Source organism: Benincasa hispida, chromosome 2 (assembly GCF_027475165.1).
Source record: "Benincasa hispida cultivar pf3 chromosome 2, pf3_genome.v1.1, whole genome shotgun sequence".
In the NCBI taxonomy this organism is placed as follows: Eukaryota; Viridiplantae; Streptophyta; class Magnoliopsida; order Cucurbitales; family Cucurbitaceae; genus Benincasa; species Benincasa hispida.
The window spans coordinates 23,609,439-23,630,848 of record NC_143479.1 but is presented as its reverse complement, the minus strand read 5'-3'; positions in this window follow the sequence as shown (position 1 = coordinate 23,630,848).

The window sequence follows — 21,410 nt, the reverse complement described above, 5'->3', positions numbered from 1 at the left end:
ATATGGAGGAGTGTCTTGCTCTTTGCCCACGTCGAAAAGGGGCAGGTGAAGGTGCATTTCCAAAGAAGGAAGTTCCAACGCAAATCGAACAGTTCGAAATGCGTATGACAGATGGGTCAAAGCTAATGAGAAGGCTTGGGTTTATATTTTAGCCAGTATATCTGATATACTGTCTAAGAAACATGAGAGGTTAGCTACTGCAAGAGAGATCATAGATTCTTTGCAGGGCCTGTTTGGGCAACCGTCCACATCTGCCATGCATGACACAATTAAATTTGTTTACATCTATAGAATGAAGGGAACATATTTTGAACATGATAGTTCACTTTAATATTGCAGAAGTGAATGGAGTCGTCATGAATGAGAAGAGTCAAGTTGGATTCATCAAGCAGTCTCTTCTAAAGAGCTTTTTTCAATTCAAAACGAATGCTATGATGAATAAGATAGAATACAACCCGATGACTCTTCTCAATGAACTCCAAATTTACGAATCTTTATTGAAAAATAAAGGTTGAGAGGCAGAAGAAAATGTTGCTTCCACCTCAAAGAGGAAATCCCAGCAAGAATCGTCTTCTGAGAGTAAATATGACCATTCTTTCTCCAAGAATAGAGGTATTCAAAAGAAGAAGAAGGAAACTGGGAAGAGGAAGGCTCTAGCTGCACAGAAAAAGGGAAGAAGGTAGTTGCTAAATGAAAATGTTTTCATTGCAACGAAAATGGGCATTGGAAAAAGAAATTGCCCTAAATATCTTGCTGAGAAGAAAACTGAAAAAGAAAAACAAGTTGTTCAGCCCGGGGATCAATGTCGTTAATTCGACTCCAAACTGAAGCAAAAGAAATTTGTAAATACCAAACTACTCCTATTACTACAAAGACATAGTAAAAGTGGTAAGTCCGAGTCGTTCTGCAGAGAAGTGCGATTGGTTTCGTTAAGTTAATTTTCTAACTAAAACGATGGGAGGTTTTGATGTGGAAGGGATAAATGCGTGAAATTGAAATAAAATGCAATGAATATATGAAACAGTAATGGATTCATTAGTTCTCGGATCAAGTAGCCATTCAATGTAAATTATATCATTGTTTTTTGCCAAAATATCATAAATTCGAATTATGTATGCATAGCTACTCAATTGATGCGAATTAACTAATCTCTATAAGCCTGAAAATCAAATAATCCGAATCGATCAAGCGTTTAATTCGTAGTTGAGGCTGGAAAGTCATGCCCTAACTAACCTACATGCTTCTAGATGCAATTGGGCTCTCAGCGACATAAAGAACTAGAAACACATGCATTAAGATTCAGGATTCAACTATGTTGATTAAGTGTCAGGAAAGCCGTGTTCAAATAATCATTTTGTTCCTTAAATCTAGATTAAACGTACGATGCAAAGATTCATGGACAACCTAAAAAAACCTAAGCATGCTTATCTAATCTGCACTACAAGGGTAAATTCAAAGCATGGATGATACAAGGATGCGTGCGAGCTTGAATTTAACTAGCTAAGACATACAGGGGCGTCAATCCAACGCATAAAAGCAAGTCTAAATTAAACAAGATTTAAGAAAAACATAATTCTAGATTAAAACATAAAAATTGAACTGGAAACTCATCAAAATACAAGAATACTTAATCCAAAAACTAATTGAAAGATTACCTTATTGATTCACAGACAAATCAACGGGATACAATCCAATACAATTTCATAATCCAAAAATAAAATAAAAACTAACCTAAAGATATTGAAGATTGAAGGAAAATGAAGAAGAATGAAGATTAACTTCAGCCTCTATTGATTTAGCCTCCAAAATTCAACATAAACCCCCTAGAATTAAGCATATTTGACCTAGGGCCGAGGAGAGGTATTTATAGGAATCCATCGTAGCGTTGCAATGCTCACTCGTGCATGCGCCCCCATGCTCTTCTGTTAAATGTCGAGCATTGCAACGCTAAGTGTCCTGTCCACGAGCATTGGGCTGAAGCGTTGCACAACATTATGACGCTGACGTTGGTGGAAATTCGGAGCGTTGTGACACTGTAGGCAGTGTTGCAACACCCCGTTGCACTCCAAGCATCAGGTTTGTGTCAGACTTGGCCAATCTTGAGCGTTGTGACACTCTAATAGGGGTATTTTGTTCTTTTTGATCCCTTTGAAGCCCAGATGCTCAAATCTACTCCAAATTACTTCAAATTAACCCCGATCAACTCCAAATCCCTTATTCTACCTCTTGGTTGCTCATTACCTACAAAATAGGAAAATAAATACATAAAGTCCACTAACGAGCCTGCATTAAGCTAGGAATATTAGCTCTTTTTTAGAGCTGGCACAAGGTAAATTAGATTTACTAGTTATTGAGACATGTATAGTGGAGAATGAAGATTCTACCTAGATATTGGATTCAAGAGTCACTATTCATGTTTGTTTTTCTTCTCAGGAAACTAGTTCCTGGAGGCAGCTTGAAGAATATGAGATTACTCTCCAGGTTGGATCAGGGAAGCGTATCTCAATGAAAGAAGTGGGAGCAGTTAAGTTAACTTTTGGAAATACATATCTATATTTAGAAAATGTTCTTTACGTACCTTCTTTTAAAAGAAATTTGATATCTATTTCCTGTTTGTTGGAATGTTTGTACAATGTAAATTTTGGTCATAATGATTCATTACAAAAAGAGGAGTACAAATCTGTTCCGCAAACTTAGAAAGTAACTTATACAAGTTAAAACCATCTAAAGTTGAAGTTGTATATAATACAAAAATGTTTAAAATAGCTGAAACTCAAAGAAAAAGGCAACGCATTTCTCAAAGTACCTATCTTTGGCACTTGAGACTTGGTCACATTAATCTTAATAGGATTGAGAGATTGGTTAAAAGTGGACTTCTAAACAAGTTAGAAGACAACTCTTTGCTGCCATGTAAGTCTTGTCTGATAACTGGCAGAAATGCCATTTATTATAAGCCTTTTATTTAGAATTATGAGGCTAACAAGTAGAAAATGTGGTGTTAATGCTTAAAATTTGTGAAAAATTGAGTAATGCATCGATCAACACCTAAATCCTCACTAACCCCAATATTATACGTTATTTCGTGTCAAAGTGTCTATTTTTGTAGCTATTGCAGGAATCAAACGCATGCGTTGGAAGGCAATCGCAAAGTAAAACGCATGCGCTGAAGCTAGGTGACCGCAAAGACAATCGCATTCGGTAAAGTCGAGCTATCACATAGACGAATGCATGCGGTGATCACATACGTCCATCGCATGGAAGTTGCGGCCATCAATCGCATGAAATTACGGCTATCGATCGAATGCGTTCATCACTTGGAGATTGTGGCCACGGAGTGATAACCTTAAATAGAAGGGTGACCGAAAGATGGATGGAATGCATTGATACTTCAGTTGAAATAAGCTCGAACGCATACCTTGAGAGTATCAACAAGATAAAATGATTTGACATTGCCCATACCGTGACAAAGGCAGCAGTGAGCCAAAACGCAATCATGATTGCTTTCGGCATTCAAACTCTATAAATAGCCCTTGGACCTTCACTTCAAAGCATCCGAACTTCTTCCTTAAGGTAGAGGTTTGCGATCACAGTTGAGAGCATGAGCGAGATTTTCTGTGCAGATTCTTCACCTCCATAAACCAGTTCGAGTGACGACCGGAGCTTTTGCCAGAGATAGAGCTCGAGAGAGACGTCTCCACCATCCATCCATGGCACCAGCAGTAACCTTGACACAGAGTCTTTCATTTCTTCTCTGATCTCTGTATTGTATTACATTTTAGCTTAAGATATTAAGATATTTTGTAAACAATGCATATCTTAATTCCTTCAATGCAACCTTCTTTATCGTCTTTATCTTTATCATTGTTTATCTTCATTGTTTAATTATCAAAGGCAATCACATGCTCAATCGTGTAGCCTAGAGATAGAACGCATGTAGCAACCCACCGAGAGGTGTGCATTATGCGAGTATAGTGAGTTAATCCTCTTTGCTTGGTGTGAGGCTATAGCTACGCTTGTCTATGGGTTATTGCAATGTTTGTCTACGAGCTAATTAGCCGCATCTAACTGCATGAGAAGGTAAGAGATGAAACACACTAAAGCAGAGTATGCATTGTTCATAGAGATAGGCACGATCTTATGCTCAACGCAACCATGCACTATAGAGATATAATCATACGGCTGACCACCGAGAGGTGTGTGATGCGTTAATGTGACGAGCTGGGATAACTCGAGCAATTTAAGATAATAAACATTAACATGCATTTGTGTATCTACTAATTCTCATCGCAAGTCTTCCATTGCTCAATCTGTTTAGTTAGGAGTAGGAGTAGTGTGTAATCCATTAACTTTTTTTTTTTTTTTACTTTTATTCATCGCCTCAAATACATTGCTTCACAAGCATTATTGAGTTACAAGTCCCTGTGTTCGACCTCGATCACCCGAGAAACTTGCTTTCTTGTTATACTTGACGAGAAGGCCAGAAAACTTGTGAAAGGAATGCATGGTCATTGCATACTAGACTAACGCATAATTTTCATTCCAACGCATGACCTCTGATGCATGGGCATAAACACATAGCTTAAGACATGCAACATCGAATATTGCGTCATTCTAATTTTCATCAACAATGTCTTGAAAAGAAAAATGAGAAAAAGATCTTTTTCTGGAAAAGGTTTTCAAGCCAAAGAAACCTTAGAGCTCGTGCATTTGGACCTCTATGGACCGATGAGTATTAAAGCACAGGGAGGTTATGAATATTTCATTAGTTTTATTGATGATTATTCAAGGTACGATTACATTTACCTAATTCATTATAAGTCTGAATCTCTTGAAAAGTTCAAGGAATTTAAAACCGAGGTTGAGAACCAATTAGGTAAATCTATTAAGACACTTCGATCAGATCGAGGTAGGGAGTATTTGGATTTGAAATTCCAGGACTATATGATAGAACACGTGATTCAGTCACAACACTCTGCACCAGGAACACCTCAGCAGAATGGTGTATCTGAATGGAGAAACAGAACCTTGTTAGACGTGGTTTAGTCCATGATGAGTTATGCTCGGTTGCCTAACTCGTTCTGAGGGTATTAATAGAGACCGCAACTTACATTTTGAATAAATTTTCCTCTAAGTGTTTTTCAGAAACACCTTATGAGTTATGGACAGAGCTAGTTTACGTCATTTCTGGATCTAGGGTTGACCGACACATGTGTTGGTGCAAAATCCTAAGAAATTGGAACATCGTCCAAACATATGTCTGTTTGTGGGTTACCCTAAAGGAACGAGAGGTGGTCAGTTTTATGATCCTCAGGATGATAAGTAATTGTATCGACAAATGCCACATTCCTTGAGACCACATACGAGATCATAAACCCGACAGCAAACTAGTATTGGAAGAGATTTCAAAAAATGCTACAGAGGATCAATAAAAGTTGTTGATCAGGCTCGCTTATCAACAAGAATTATTGATAGACCAAGGATATCTGATCCATCATATCCTACTCAAGAGTTGAGAGAGCCTCGACGTAGTGGGAGGGTTGTGAGACAGCCTGACCGCTATATGGGTTTAACTGAAACTGAAGTCACCATACATGATGATTGTTTAGAGGATCCATTAACTCATAAACAAGCAATGGATGATGTTGATCGAGATCAGTGGATCAAAGCCATGGACCTTGAAATAAAGTCTATATGCTTTAATTCAGTCTGGGAACTTAGAGATAAACTTGATGAGGTAAGACTTATCGGTTGTAAGTGGATTTACAAGCATAAGAGTGACCATAGGGGGAAGGTACAGACTTATAAAGCCCGGTTAGTAGCAAAGAATTTTACCTAGGTTGAGGGGGTGAATTATGAAGAAACCTTCTCACCTGTTGCTATGATCAAATCAATAAGGATACTCTTGTCCATTGCCACTTTTTATAATTATGAAATTTGGCAAATAGATGTCAAGATTGCCTTCATAAATGAAAATCAAGTAGAAAATAACTAAAAAATATGCGAGCTTAATTCGCTAAGTTGTTACTCCAGTATCAATAGTCAGTTAGAATGAAATTTGAAATCAAGAACGAAAATCAATTACGATCAATCAATGAAGCACAAATTTAAAAATGATTCTCGATCTATTCATGCATGAGTGAGCCTAGAGTTTTGCTAGTTAAGCTTGCACAGCTCGAAAAAGTTTTATAAGGCCCTCATCTTGTTTTTCCACTACCCTGGTTCTGTTACCGACCTTGGACATACCACATTTGCAAAAAAAGAGGGCAACACTAAGACAAGGGTGCCTAAACACACACACACACATAAAATATAAAAGGATTTTCTTTTACCTAGAGGGCTAAGTTCCACACCCCACCGCCAGGAACCTATCACTCTTTTGTTGTGGGCCCTAACTATCACTCTTTTCACCTTTATTCATGCACACACACACACAATTTTTTTGCAAGCACGTTGATAAATGCCTCATTTTTTTTATACTTTTCTATTTTTTTTTTCAGAATTGCAACTAATTTGCTTTTCTTTATTTTTTTTCTGATTCTTTTTTTTTTTTCACAGTAGGCCCTGTTTTATTCACTTTGTCTAGTTTTGCTCTAAAACAAAAATAGTTACTCCTAAGTCAAAGGTGGACCTTTCGGGGTGACAATAGAAGTACAAACAAGATAACCAAATTTTAAGCATGTAAAACTTTAATTTCGCAAAACAATGACTTAAAGATGCAAGTGACAGGAAATGTGCATCGTAAACTATCATGATAACAACAGCGCAAACAAACAAGCAAGGAAATCAAAGCATACAACATGTTCGAGTACAGCGCTCAAGGACCTCAATCTAATAAAAGCTACCTGATGGGTACCCCACCACCAACTTAAAAATATACATTATCCCCAATGTATTTCAAGTAAAGCTCAAATAGATAAAACAAGGGATAAGAAAACCTCCCCTGATAACAATGTCGCACATGAGATGGTGGAGGTCGGACATCTCCTCCTCACTCAGCATAGATCTGGCTTTGGAGAGGCCTATAGAAAAGAAAAATAAAAGAAAAAGTACAAAATAAAACCTACAAAACAAAGAAAGAAATTAGCAAAACTAAAAAGAAAGAAAAATGACAAAAAGAAAAGATACAACTGAGAGCACATAAAAAAATAGAGTATGAGGGAAGAAAGACAAGCCTCAGTCAGAATCTAGAGAGTCTGGGTGTAAAACCCGCACCTTACTTTCCCCTTTTTTAATTATGTTTATTGTTTAAGTTAAACAAATTTCTTGGGTTAAATATTTAAGTTAGATTGAATTTGTGCGTTTTGAGATAAAGGATAAGTTTAAGTATGAAAACTTAGATCTCGGTTACTTATTAATCTGTCCTTACAAAGAGAATTTTTGGCTAAGTGTTGGTCGTGTTGAGGTTTACGCAGGTTTCACTTAAGTTAGTCAGTAAGTGCTGACAAGTAGGTCGGTAACTACTGCTGTCATATCCTCTATTGGTTTTAAAGGGTAAACCGGGAGGGGGTATGACTGATTGGTATCAAAGCATAAAGTTTTGAGAATTAGAGAGAGTTCATGCATATGTCCAGATCCCAGTGGTATGAGTCTCTAATATGTGTACTATCAATTAGGTAAAGATGCAGAGAAGAGGTGGTAGGCGAAGCAAGCAAATGGTGGATGGGAATACTGACCCTACCGATCGTGAACTTGAGGTCGAGAGGAACTCAAAAGTGAGTAAGAGAAAGACTCGAGAACCTATAAATTAGGAGGTGACGTCTGAGAGAGAGTCAATTACTCCTCAGGCCAGAGTAGATCCTCAGCTAGAGGATAGGGTGTTTGACAAAATTTTCCAAAGGTTGGCGGTAGCGTAAGTGCGGTATAGGCTGACCCGGAAAAAAAGTACAATATTGAGAGACTTCGAGCTCTTGGTGCTATGGCCTTTGAGGGAACTGTTGACACGCAGAAGCAGAAGTATGGTTGGACCAAATAAAGAAATGTTTCAATGTGATGAATTGTCTGGAATACCGTAAGGTGGAGTCGGTTGTGTTCCTGTTGCAAAAAGGAGTAGAAAAATGATGGAAGGTGGTGTCCACTAGGCGGAACAGCTCAAGTGTTTTGTTATGGCCTGAATATAGGAAGGCTTTCGAGGACAAATATTACCCCAGCTTTTTTTTAGAGGCAAAAAGAGATGAATTCCTTAGGTTGGTGCAAGGAACATTGACAGTGGCTGAGTATGAACAGAAATTCACCGAATTATCCCAGTATGCTATTCCCATTATAGAGAAAAAAAAAGACCGAGTAAAAGGTTCGAGAATGGTTTGAGAAAGGAGATTAGAACTCCAATAACTTCTATAGCTAACTAGCTGGATTTTAACCAACTGGTGGAGACTGCTATTCGAGCTGAGTGGAGTTTGACGGATGATGAGCAAGTGTAGAAGTACCGAGTGACGTCTGTAGGGGCGAGGGACATGGGATTTCAATCCCCAGTTTCAGGCCAGTCGAGATGAGTATGTCCAGAAGCATGGATTGGCAGAAGGCCAAGAGAAGAAGATCTCAACCCTTTTCTAGAGCAATTAGTCGACCAGGTATAGCACGTTTTGGCGAGTCAGTCGCCAGTACAGACCGAAAGCCCTTATGCCAGAACTGTGTAAGAAATACTTTGGGGTGTGCTACAGCGGGAGTGATGTTTTCTTCTAGTGTGGGCAAACAGGTCATTTCAAGAGGGAATGCCTCCAGTTAACCCGGGAGGTCCAGGCAGTGCAACATGTGACCTCTCAGATTGTTAACTAGCCGAAAGATGCTGAGAACAGAGGAGAAGGAACAAGTGGTGCAAGGCTAAAGGGTGTGGCAGAATAACCTCAACAGCAAAAACGTGTGTACGCAGTTACGTACCAGGAAGCCGCGAAAGATCCAGATGTGGTGAATGGTAATGTGACTTTATGTAATCAGTCTGCTTATGTTTTAATTGATCCTTGTGCCACACATTTCTTTGTATCTAGCATGTTTGCATCACATTTAGATAGGTTGCTTGAGGGTCTGTCAGAGGATTTGTTTATCTCTACTTCTATGGGAGATGTAGTAGTAGTAAGTGATTGGTATAGGAGTTGTGATGTGTTGATTGAAGGTCAGGATTTCTGTGTCAACCTAATTCCCTTAGATTTGCTAGAGTTTGACGCAATTCTGGGAATGGACTTCCTGGGTAAGTACCATGATATTGTTGATTGCTATAAAAGAGAGATGACTTTCAGGAGACCAAGGAAGCAAAAAGTAGTTCTTGTGGGATGCAGGGAGTTAACTTCAGGTAGCCTTATCTCAGTAGTAAAAGCCAGGAAGTTGATGGGAAAAGGATGTGAAGCCTATCTGGCTCATATAGTAGTCTCCCAGAATGAAAAATTGAAACCTAAAGACGTACCAGTAGTTTAGGAGTTTCTGGACATATTCCCTGAAGAGTTGTCAGGCTTACCACCTGATAGGGAAGTAGAATTCGCCATTGACCTAATTCCAGGCACGACCCCTATATCACAAGCTATGTATAGAATGGCGCCTGTGGAGTTGAAGGAACTGAAAGTGCAGTTATAAGAATTAGTTGATAAGGGTTATGCTAGACCCAATGTGTCGCTCTGGGGAGCTCCAGTCCTATTTGTAAAGAAGAAAGATGGATCTTCCAGTCCTATTTGTAAACATACTTAATTAGTAAACTAACATTAGTTAAATTTAGTTAGTACAAAAATTCCATTATTTTATTTTTTAATAATCAATCAATTATTTATTGAGATTAATTTTGATCATTCTTTATGAACATATAATCATTATTAATTATTTATAATCAATTAATCATTTATTGTGATTAATTTATATTATTTTCTTCATTATTAACATATCATATTTATAAATTTTTTTAAGTATTATTTCTTAATATATCATATTTGTAAATTTATTAAAACATATTTCTTATGTTATTTAACTGAAGCTTTACTTATAAAAATGATTAAGTATTAGATTATAATTAACATGATGTTCTTTAAATATATTAATTGGTTAATTTTAATTACAAATTCTCAAATTTTAAATATTTATAATTAAAAATATAATTGATTCTTAATTAATTATTTTGTATCAATATATTAAATGATATTTATTGTTTAATTAATTAATCTATTAAAATTATATGAAATTTTTATGTTTAATTTCTTAAATTAAATACAAACATAACTTTTGTTCATAAAATTCTAATAGCATTTCCCATCACTCTATTTGAAAAAAAAAATCTATCTAGAAAAATTTCATCCTCCCATCACTCTCCAAACAGGCTCCCACAAGTCACAATCCTACTATAGAATAATAGGTATTCTTTAGTGGTAGTGTGCGGAACACATTTATAGGAGATTTCACTTGAAGAAAGGTTTTCAAAAGTAAGTTTTTCAAAACCTTTCTTTAAGTTATAGCATACTTAAATTGGTTTATGTTTTTGCTTTCTTCAACGAATTTTGAAACTTGAGCGTTTGCACACTTTTACACAAGATTTGATCTCTTCAGTTGGTATCAGAGCTATGTCCTGCTTTCAATTTTTCATTGTTAGAAAGAAAAAAAAAAGGGAAAAGTGGTGGGTGTTTTGTGCATTTTTTTTGGAAAATGTATGGTTTGTTTTTGCAAAATAGATGTCTTCGGAGCTTTGGCATTAGATTTACTGCAATTTACTTTGATTCAATAATGTAAGGGCCTATTGTTTTTAGGCAAATTGTTTGTAAATCGGGTAACATAAGTTTGTGTCAATCGTGGCATTTTTTGGCTGTGAAAATTTTAAAAAACAGAACAGATAATCGGAATTCGGAGTGCAGACCCGAGAGGATTTTGTGTAGAGTGTTGTTTGACCATCATCTTTTGTGCATCATAAAACTTTTGATTGTCATTGTTTGTGCGTCATGTATTTCCCTGGACAGAACAATTTTACTGGGCTATAAAGATACATAAATTGGCCAAAAATCAGGTTTTGGAGCCCTGTGAAGTTGGTTCCATATTAATTACATTCTTTAATTATTAAAATTATTGTAATTTTATTTATTTTCTATATTTTAGGATGTCAAATTTCGGTGTATTATTGTTGTATAGTTTAATTGTTAGAAAGCAAGACAGAAAAATGGTGGATGTTTTATGTACTTTTCTAGAAAATGTATGGATGGTTTTTGCATAATAGATGTTTTTGGACTTTTGACATTAAATTTACTGCAATTTATTTGATTCGATCGATATAACAGCCCATTGTTTGTAGGCAAATCGTTTGTAAATCGGGTAATGTAAGTTTGTGTCAATCGTGGCATTTTTTGGCTGTGAAAAATTTCAAAAACATAGCAGAAAATTGGAATTCAGAGTGCAGACCCGAGAGAATTTTATGCAGAGTACTGTCTGACTGTCATCTTTTGTCCGTCTAAAAACATTTGACTGTCATTGTATATTGTTTGTGCGTGATGTATTTCCCTGCACTGAGCAGTTTTTCTGGGCTATAAAGATAAGAAAATTGGCCAAAAATTAGGGTTTTGGAGCCTAATTCGAGAAGTTGTTGCTATATTAATTACATTCTTTAGGAAATATTAAAATTATTGTAATTTTATTTATTTTCTATATTTTAGGATGTCAAAATTTCAGTCTGTTATGGCTGTATAGTTTAATAATGGTATGTCTTGCTTTCAATTTTTTATGCACTTTTCTTGAAAATGTTTGGATGGTTTTTGCATAATAGATGTTTTCGGAGTTTTGACATTAGATTTACTATAATACTTTGATTCGATCAATGTAAGGGCCCGTCGGGCTATGAAAAATTTCAAAAACAGAGCAGAAAATTGAAATTCGGAGTTCAAACCCGAGGGGATTATGTGCAGAGTGCTGTTTGACTGTCATCTTTTGCGTGTCATAAAAATATTCGATTGTCATTGTTTCTGTATCATGTATTTCCCTGGACAGAGTAGCTTTTCTGGGCTGTAAAGATATAGAAATTGGCAAGAAAAAAAAAAAAAAAAAAAAGGAGTTTTGGAGCCCTAACTCGGGAAGTTGTTGCTATATTAATTACATTCTTTAGGAAATATTAAAATTATTAAAATTTTATTTATTTTCTATATTTTAGGATGTCAAAATTTTGGTCTATTACTGTTGTATAATTTAATAATGCATGTGATGTATGTTTTAAATTATATCAATTATATATTGCATAAAGTATGCTATATAGTTTAAAATCCTACCATAAGTTAAGCATAATCATACATCATATTTAACTATAATTGTTATATTTAAAGTTTAAGTTATATTTAAAAGTATGTACATGCATGATGTATACTATATAGTTTGCGTTATTATAATATAGTTTGTATATTATAATGTTTTAATGAATGATTAAAAACATCTATACTATATAGTTTTCATCAATATTAATATAATAGTTATATTGTGAATGTTAATAGAAGTAAAATGCATATAATAAGGTTTAAATTCATTATTCTTAATATAAGAGTTATATTACATGATTAAAGAATAATGAAAATTAAACAAATTATGCATGATGCATAACATTACCTAGTTTAAATATAATTGTTATATTGGTAATATCTTTAGATGCATGTTATAGGTTTTAGTTTCATTAATTATATAAAAGTTATATGACATAGAAATTAAACTTTATAATAAAGAGTTACATGCAAACATAAGGTTTTAATTCATGATTTTCAAAAGGTTAAAAATTTGAAAATTAAAACTTTATAATAAAATATTTCTAATAAAGATTAGATGTTAGGTTTAATCTTTTTTTAATAGGATTAAAAAGAGTTAACAAAAGATAAAATTTTTAAAATAGTTTGGCTATAAGGGGCTTATGTCTAAGGAAGGTTCTGCCCAAGGTTGGGGTACTTAAACTGATCATAAGAGAACATCCCGACCTGAGAACCGACTTGAAAGGTGAATTAGTCAGGATCTTATAAGCATGTAATAAAGTTGATAGTTTATTGAAGTGTTTAATAAATTTGACCTTATTGTTAAACTATCCAATATAAATGTTATATTGGGACAATTAACAAATACTTAGATCAATAACTTAGCCTAAGTTTACCTAAGAATGCACCCTAGGTTTTAAAATACTTATTAGGAGGGGAAAATGTATATGATATGTCATTTTTCTTCTCACACTCTCCTGAAAAATTCATAGCATGATCTATGCTGGACCTCGTGGCAACTTGGAAGTGTCCTTTTTTCGAAAAATGTTTGCGTAGGTCAATATCTAGGTAAATGAAGAAAGTATTTATAGTAAGTGAGAGAAGGACGCGTGTCAACATATCTATGGTTTTCTTCATTAGTTTGCATTGAGACTTTATACTCGGCCTTGTGGCACCCTAGAAGTGTTCTCCCTTTGGAAAGTTTTAGTATGGAATCAATATCAAGGCAAACTCCAAAAATGGCTAGGATCGTTTTAGTTTTTGCTCCAATTTACTCTTCCCTTTGACAGGCTAATTGGGGTAGAACTCTAGTAACTAAAATGAAGAGTTATACTCACAATAAATTATTCAGGAAGTTAATAATTTCTTACCAAAATAATGGTAACTAGTTGTTATAGGAATAAGAGTTATTTGAGTGTAATAATTAGTTGAGAACGTCTTAATTTAATGAAGAGGTAGCTGATTGCCCTTCAATGGCTTTTATCTTAACTTACTAAAGCATCATTGCAAAAATTTAAACGTTTTAGGGTACATTAAAATTTTTTGTTAAAATTTGATTGGATTCAAATAGTTATGCATGTACTAATTTAGATAATTTTGTTTATATCAGCAATCTTGAAATGGCAAGCGCTATAATTAGTTTACTAAGAGACGACAAATTAACCGATAAAAAGTATCAGCAACAAGGTGTATGGAATATCAACAACCTGGTTCTAATACCAATTGAAGGAACTCTTAAACAAGAGAATCCATGAGCGGAAGCAGATCTTTCCGATTTGATTGTGACAGAATTACCACACATACATTCGAACAAATAGATATGCATTGTAACACTAATTACAGGCATGCTTGAACAAATAAAATACAAAAGACTGAGTAAACGTACCAGTTGAAGAAAATATTCACTCAAACTCAGTCCAGTGGAAGCATTCTCCTCTACGCTTCTTATCGCCCAGCAAACAGTCGACTAACAGCACTACGGTCGTCTACACGAACGGCAGTGCACGAATCAATAGCAACCAGAGATGATACCATCACTTGAAGCCCTCGATATTCTCGGAGTGAGAATCCAAAGGGTGGACTTTGATGGAATTGGTAGAGGAAAAGGAGGAAAAGACGATCGCATAGTACAAATAAGCAAATGGGAGATAGTGAAGACTATCGTATAGTCGGGTGCTTGTAGTTTAGAAAAAGGTACACGATCGTGTAGGTTTAGCTAAACGATCGTCTAGCAGATGGTAAACGATCGTTTAGGTTTGTTCGGTGCGCTAAGTGATCGTATAGAAAAAGTAAGTGATCGTATAGAAATCGCGGTCGATCGTTTAGTGCACGGGTGTGCGATCGTTTAGGAAGGTGGACACTACCGTATAGGCTCTCAACGCTATGCGATCGTATAGGTTCACACCGTGAGCGATTTTCTTGCGTTCTTTTTTGTGTCTCACAAAAATGAAAACAATTTTCATTTTATTCTTCAGTTACAAGAACTGAATTCAAACTTCCCACTTTTGCACGATTCTAGAGAATTACTCAGCCAATCATATTATATTCTTAACCTATAGTTTGATATCATATATCTACTATAGTATTTTCTTCTCTACTTGATATAAATCATATTTATATCCAATTTCCTCCAAAATAATGTATCTTATACATTTAGTCAATTATATCACATATAATTAATTAGTTAAATTATATCATATATAATCGAACTCCCTCTTGTCAATTTAAACATTTCAAACTAATCCAAAAACTAATTCTCAACTTTATCCAAGTTACCAAGGGGACCTTATGGACCTATGGCTCGAAGCTCCAATGGTACATAAATAGCTGACTAAACTCTCTAGTCACGAGATCCACCATCCGTTAACTACCAGGCATTTCACTAAAGACCAACAACTAAACTCTTCCTATCTTAGATATATTTATGTGTCCATCAGATATAACCAATCATGAGTACGATGACCCTTCACAGATGCTCGTAAGTACAGTTGGGTCAATTTACCATTTTTCCTATGTAGTTACATCTCACTCCTTAAGTACCACTGATCCCTCTAATGAACAATACAACATAGTCTAACTATGTGAACACCTCTCGGGCCAAAAGAAGGGGTGTGGCACCAGATTATTCAAGCCTTGGAATCAGGCTTTAAGGGAGTTATCTATCTACTTACCCCTGCATCGGGGAAGGAGTGAATTCCATCTTGTGTAGCTGAGTTCCCAGCTACCAAATCAGATGAATCCCCAAAGTGGTAGGTTTTAGTCGGCGACCTGGCCACTCGCACCCATGCAAATCAAAGGATCGCCCTCAATGGTAGGAGTTCCCAACTCACTCAGGATTGAGGTCATGTTACCTATGGTTATCTTAGTGAAGCGAAGCCTTTGTCATGACCGGTGTTATATAACAAGACGTTAACACTTCGTGGTTAGGTCTTATACAAACTCTTTGTATAGGACGCCCCGCTCGTATGTCTCCTACATGAATGATCAGGATCAACCATCTGTGACAAGTCACAATACTTATAACCATTCCACAAAGTGGGCCACATCCGTAGCGTTACCAGGATAAGGTTTCCCTTCTATATCCATATACTACAGACCATTTTGGTTATCACTTAAGACATGATCCACTTGTATGTCACCACATACATGCTTAAGTTACATCCTGATAAACGGGGATTTTAGGTTTATTGGTTTGTGGTAAAGCAAATAAAACATTCAACTGAACAAAAGCAAGAAGTGAAGTAAAATATCATATATTATACATCACAAACATTTGTACAAACTGTTTACAAACTACAGGACACAAGACTTTAGAGAATCAACCCCAACATATAGAGTATAAGGTTGAAGTTGAAATTTTGTTAGGTAAAACTATGAAACATTTCGATCAGATCGAGGCAGAAAGTATATGGATTTAAGGTTCCAGAACTTTTTGATAGAACATGGAATCTCATTTCAACTCTTGGCATTTGCTATACCTTAACAAAATGGTATATCAGAAAGGAGAAATGGAACCTTGTTAGAAATGAAACATTGACTATCACTAACTACACTAAGGACCGACAAATACACTCTTCGCACTGTAGATATATTTCTGTGTCCATAGATATAACCAATCAACAGTAAGTTGAACCTTCACAAATTGCTCGTAACTATAGCTAGGTCAAATTACCGTTTTACCCCTGTATTTACATTTCACTCCTTGAGTACCACTGTTTCCTCTAATGAACAATTAGTTATAGTTCAACTATAAACTAAACCCCTCTCTGGTGAGTAAGAGGGTGAGGCACCTTATTGTTCAAGACCCATAATCTGTCCTTCAAGAAGCAATTCTTCTACTTACTCTATGACTAAAAATGAGTAAATTTCATCTTATGTAGTTTTAATCCCAGTTTCCTAGTCAGATAAATTTCCAAAATGGTAGGCATATTTAGTAGGCAAATTTGTCCATTCTCACCCATACAAATCAAAGAATCGCCCTTAGGCAAGAGTTCACAACTCACTCAGGATTAAGGTCATGTTATCTATGGTCATGCCATTGAAATGTAAATCTCTTCAAGTAACAGTGTTATAAAGAGAATCTGATCATTTCGTGGCTCGATTCTATATAAACTCCTTGTATAGGATACGCTCACTCATATATCTGCACATGAATGATTAGTATCAGATCATTTGTAAGACTTTACTACTATTATAACAATTGAAAAGTGGGCCATATCCGTAGTGTTACTAGGATAAGGTACTCATCCTTATCCACATACTACAGACCATTCAGGTGATTACTCAAGCATGATCCACTTATATGTCTACCACATACATGTTTAATTTACATTAAATAACCTTGGATCTTAATTTATTGGATTTATGTTAATGCAGACTAAATTTTAAATAAAATAACACTTTATTTATTAAATAAATAATTTATGTACAAAAAATTTACAAACTATGAAATCCAAGAGATTTTAGGGCATCAACCCCAACAATACAAACCTTTAAGGCTAAACTAGTGGCAAAAGGTTTTACCTAGGTTGAAGGAGTTGACTATGAGGAAACTTTCTCACTTGTTGCATGCTTAAATCTATTTGCATTCTCTTATCCATTCCACATATTATGAGTATAAAATATGACAAATGGATGTCAAGACTGCCTTTTTGAATGACAATCTTGATGAGACTATCTACATGATCCAACCAGAGGGATTCATTGCAAGGTCAAGAGCAAAAGGTTTGCAAGTTTAATCGGTCTCTTTATGGACTAAAACAAGCATCTAGATCTTGGAATATAATACTGTGAAAAAATCTTATGGCTTTTATCAGAATGTTGACAAACCTTGTGTCTATAAGAAAATTGTGAACAGTTTGGTAGCTTTCCAAGTTTTATATGTGGATGATATCCTACTCATTAGGAATGATGTAGGTTTTCTCTACTGACGTTAAGAAATAGTTGGCTGCTCAATTTCAAATGAAAGATTTGAGAGAAGCACAATTTGTTCTTGAGATCCAAATTATCAAGGATCATAAGAACAAAACGTTGGCCTTGTCTCATACATCGTATATTGACAAGATGCTTGTTAGATATTCAATGTAGAATTTCAAGAAGGGTTTATTACCTTTCAGGCATGAAATTATCTTGTTTAAGAAATAGTGTCCTAAGAAACCTCAAGAAGTTGAGAAGATGAGACGGATTCCCTATGCATCCGTAATTGGTAGCCTTATGTTGTGTACTAGGCTAGACATTTGCTATGTAGTTGGGATTGTCAGTAGATATTAATCCAATCCAGGATTTGATCACTACACTGCAGTTAAGACAATCCTTAAGTATCTTTGGATAGCAAAGGACTATATGCTTGTGTATGGTGCTAAGGATTTGATCCTTAAGGATACCCCTTAAGGATTCTAGTAAATCCACATTAGGATCAGTGTTCACTCTTAATGAAGTAGCTATAGTATGACGAAGTGTCAAGCAAGGTTGTACTGCTGACTAAACCTTGGAGGCTGAGTACGTAGCTGCTTTGAGGCTGCTAAGGAAGTAGTCTGGCTCAGGAAGTTTTTGACTAATTGGGATAATAGTGGTGTTGTGGTAAATTCCAAGGAGCCCAGAAGCCACAAGAGAGGAAAGCATATAAAGTGTAAATACCATTTAATACAGAAGATTGTGCAACGAGGAGACATGATCGTCACGAAGATTTCTTTATAATAAAAGATTGTTGATCCATTTACAATAGCTCTCACGGCTAAGGTTTTTTAGGGTCTTATGGAGAGTCTAGGTCTACTAGATATGCATCATTTGGTCTAGGGCAAGTGAGAGATATATATGTTGGGGTTGATATCCTAAATCTCGTGGTCGTGTAGTTTGTAATTGTATTGTACAAACATGTTATTTCATTAACCCAAAAAAATCAATAAACTACAATTCAAGGTTAACTTTTATAACTTAAACATGTATGTGGAGACATATAGGTGGATCATGTTTAAGTGATAACCTAAATGGTCTGAAGTAGATGAATAAGGTTGAGAACCTTATTCTGGTGACACTACGAATACGACTTGCTTTATAGTTGTTACAATTGTTGTAAATTGTTACAAATGATCTGATCATTCATCTGGAGACATGTGAACGAGGGTATTTTATACAAAGAGTTTCTATGAGACCGGACCATGAAATGAATAGTTTCTCTATATAACATCGTTGCTAGAAGAGACTTACATTTTACCAGGATGACCAAAGGTGACTTGACTTGAATCCTGAATGAGTGAACTCCTACCTATGGAGTCGTTTCTTTGATCTGCATGGGTGAGAGTGGACAGTTTCGTCGATTCAATAAGCCTACCATTTTGGGTATTCGTCTGATTGAGGAGCTGGGAACGTAGCTACATAAGAAGAAATTCACTTCTTCCCTACTATTAGGGTGAGTAGATAAATTGCTCCTTTAAGGTTTAATTTTGGGGTTTGGACAATATGACACCACACCCTCTCTTGGCTCGAGAGGGGTTTGGTTATAGTTGGACTATAACTAATTGTTCGTTAGAGGGATTAGTAGTACCTAAGAAGTTAGATGTAACTATAAGGGCAAAAAGGTAATTTTGGTCTAGTTGTAATTACGAGCAATTTGTGAAAGATCAATGCACCATTGATTGGTTATATCCAATGGACAAAAAAATATATCTATAGTACGAAAAGTGCATTTGTTGGTCTTTAGTGATTTTACCAGCAGTTAATGAAAGTTGAATAATTTAATTAAAAAGTTTAATTAATTAATCAAATACCATAGGAGTTTCAATCTATAGGTCCATAAGATCTTCTTAGTAGCTCAATAAGGATTAGTGGAAATCAAATTAATTTTTATTAATTTGAATTGTTCAAATTACTAAAGGGAATTAATTATATAAGATATAATTAATAAAATGTATGTGATGCATTATAATATAAAGTTTCATTTTAGAGAAGTAAATATTTGAATATGATTTAAATATTAATGAGATTCATATTATAAACTATAGGTTAACATTTATGTGAATATGATTCATATTAAATATTATAGGTTTAATGAGAGAATAATAAACAATAGGTTATCTTATATGTGTTATAATATAAACTATCGGTTATGTGTTATATTAGATATAACATATGGTTATATATATAAAATTAATTTTAATTCAAAAATTTAGTTTTTGGGAGGGAGATTAATGGATAACCACCCCTTCCCCTCTTTCTTTCATTGAACGTGGGTTAAGGCAGAGGTTTTGATATAGATCATCTGCCTTTTTCTGTATACACACAAAAGAAATTATGAGTTTTTGCTCTCTATGATTTTTTGCTTTCAAATAAAATACTCTCCCTCACCAAAAATTAATCCCAGCAAGCCCACATAACTTTGCTTGATTCTCAACCTTGAAAATAATAAGGATTTGCTAGTGGTGGTGTCCATTCTTCAAAGTTTGTTTGTTGTGTTCGTGAGTTCGAAGGAAGAGGAGAGTGTTTGTGACCTTTGCTGTCATTGGAGAGGATTCGCGAAGATTTGGTCTTCAAGGTTAAGTTGTTTTTATTCTTTTTTTCTTCTCCAACTACAACAACATGTTTACAGTAATTTGTGTTTATAATAGGTTTTCCTCCTCTGTATTTTATGTTCTATAAAATTAAAATTAGGACTTCGATCTTTTCGTTGTGAGTATTCATGTACTCTTTCGATTGGTATCAAAGCACGGTTGAGTCTCAATTTTCTTCTTCGAACCTTTAATTTGGAGTTATGGTGGGTGTAGATTTTTATTTTGAATATATGTTCTGTGATTTGCACTTTGGATGTTTTCGAGATTGGCTTTTAGATTCTGTTGCTTTAATTTTGATTCGGTATGTAAGGACCAATTATTTTTTGGTGTAATTTAATTGCTATCAAGTATGTAATTTGTGTCTAGGTCACTCATGATCAAGTTCCAGCTTCGATTTGGTGGAAAACAGAGCAAAATTGGAGTGTTTTTGTTAATACGGGCGAGCATAAAAATCTTTCTGCCTTAGAGCGTAAGGCTATAGCATAATTACACTTGCCTTATGCTTACTGCGTAGAGCATCGTGACGCTGTATGATAGCTTAGCATTATGCTACGACAAACAAAAAGTCAGTGTAGCATGCTGCTATCGAGCGTCATTACACTTTGAACGTGAGGTGCTGAATGCGAGAACCAGTCCAGACTGACAGTTCGAGCTTCCTAGGCAGTTCAAACAGTGGTTTTCTTCAATTTTTAATAATTAGGTTTTTTTGTTTATTTTGCATTAATTAAATTAATATAAGGTATTATATTAATTTAATTAATGTTTTAGGAAGTCAATCTTAGTCCAAATGTTGTTATTAATTATGCTTAAGAAGTATGGTTATTTTCCTATTATATGTCATATTGTATGTCATATAAAAAAAATCCCACCATAGAATAAACATTTATTCATGATCTTTTTAATATAAATGTTATATTATAAAGTTGCATGATTCATTAAGCATGCTCATGCATCATATTATATAAATGTTATAAAGTATGATTGCATGCATAAATAACATTTTCATGCATCATTTATATTATAAATATTATAATATATAGTTTAGATGTATGGACGGATGTTGTTTATTTTTCATTATCTTATTATGTAATTATTATGTAATTATTATATATGTAACATAATAAAAAAGGAAATGCATGACGCATGACACCACTTTAGTAAATTATAATTGTTATAATTTTTAAAG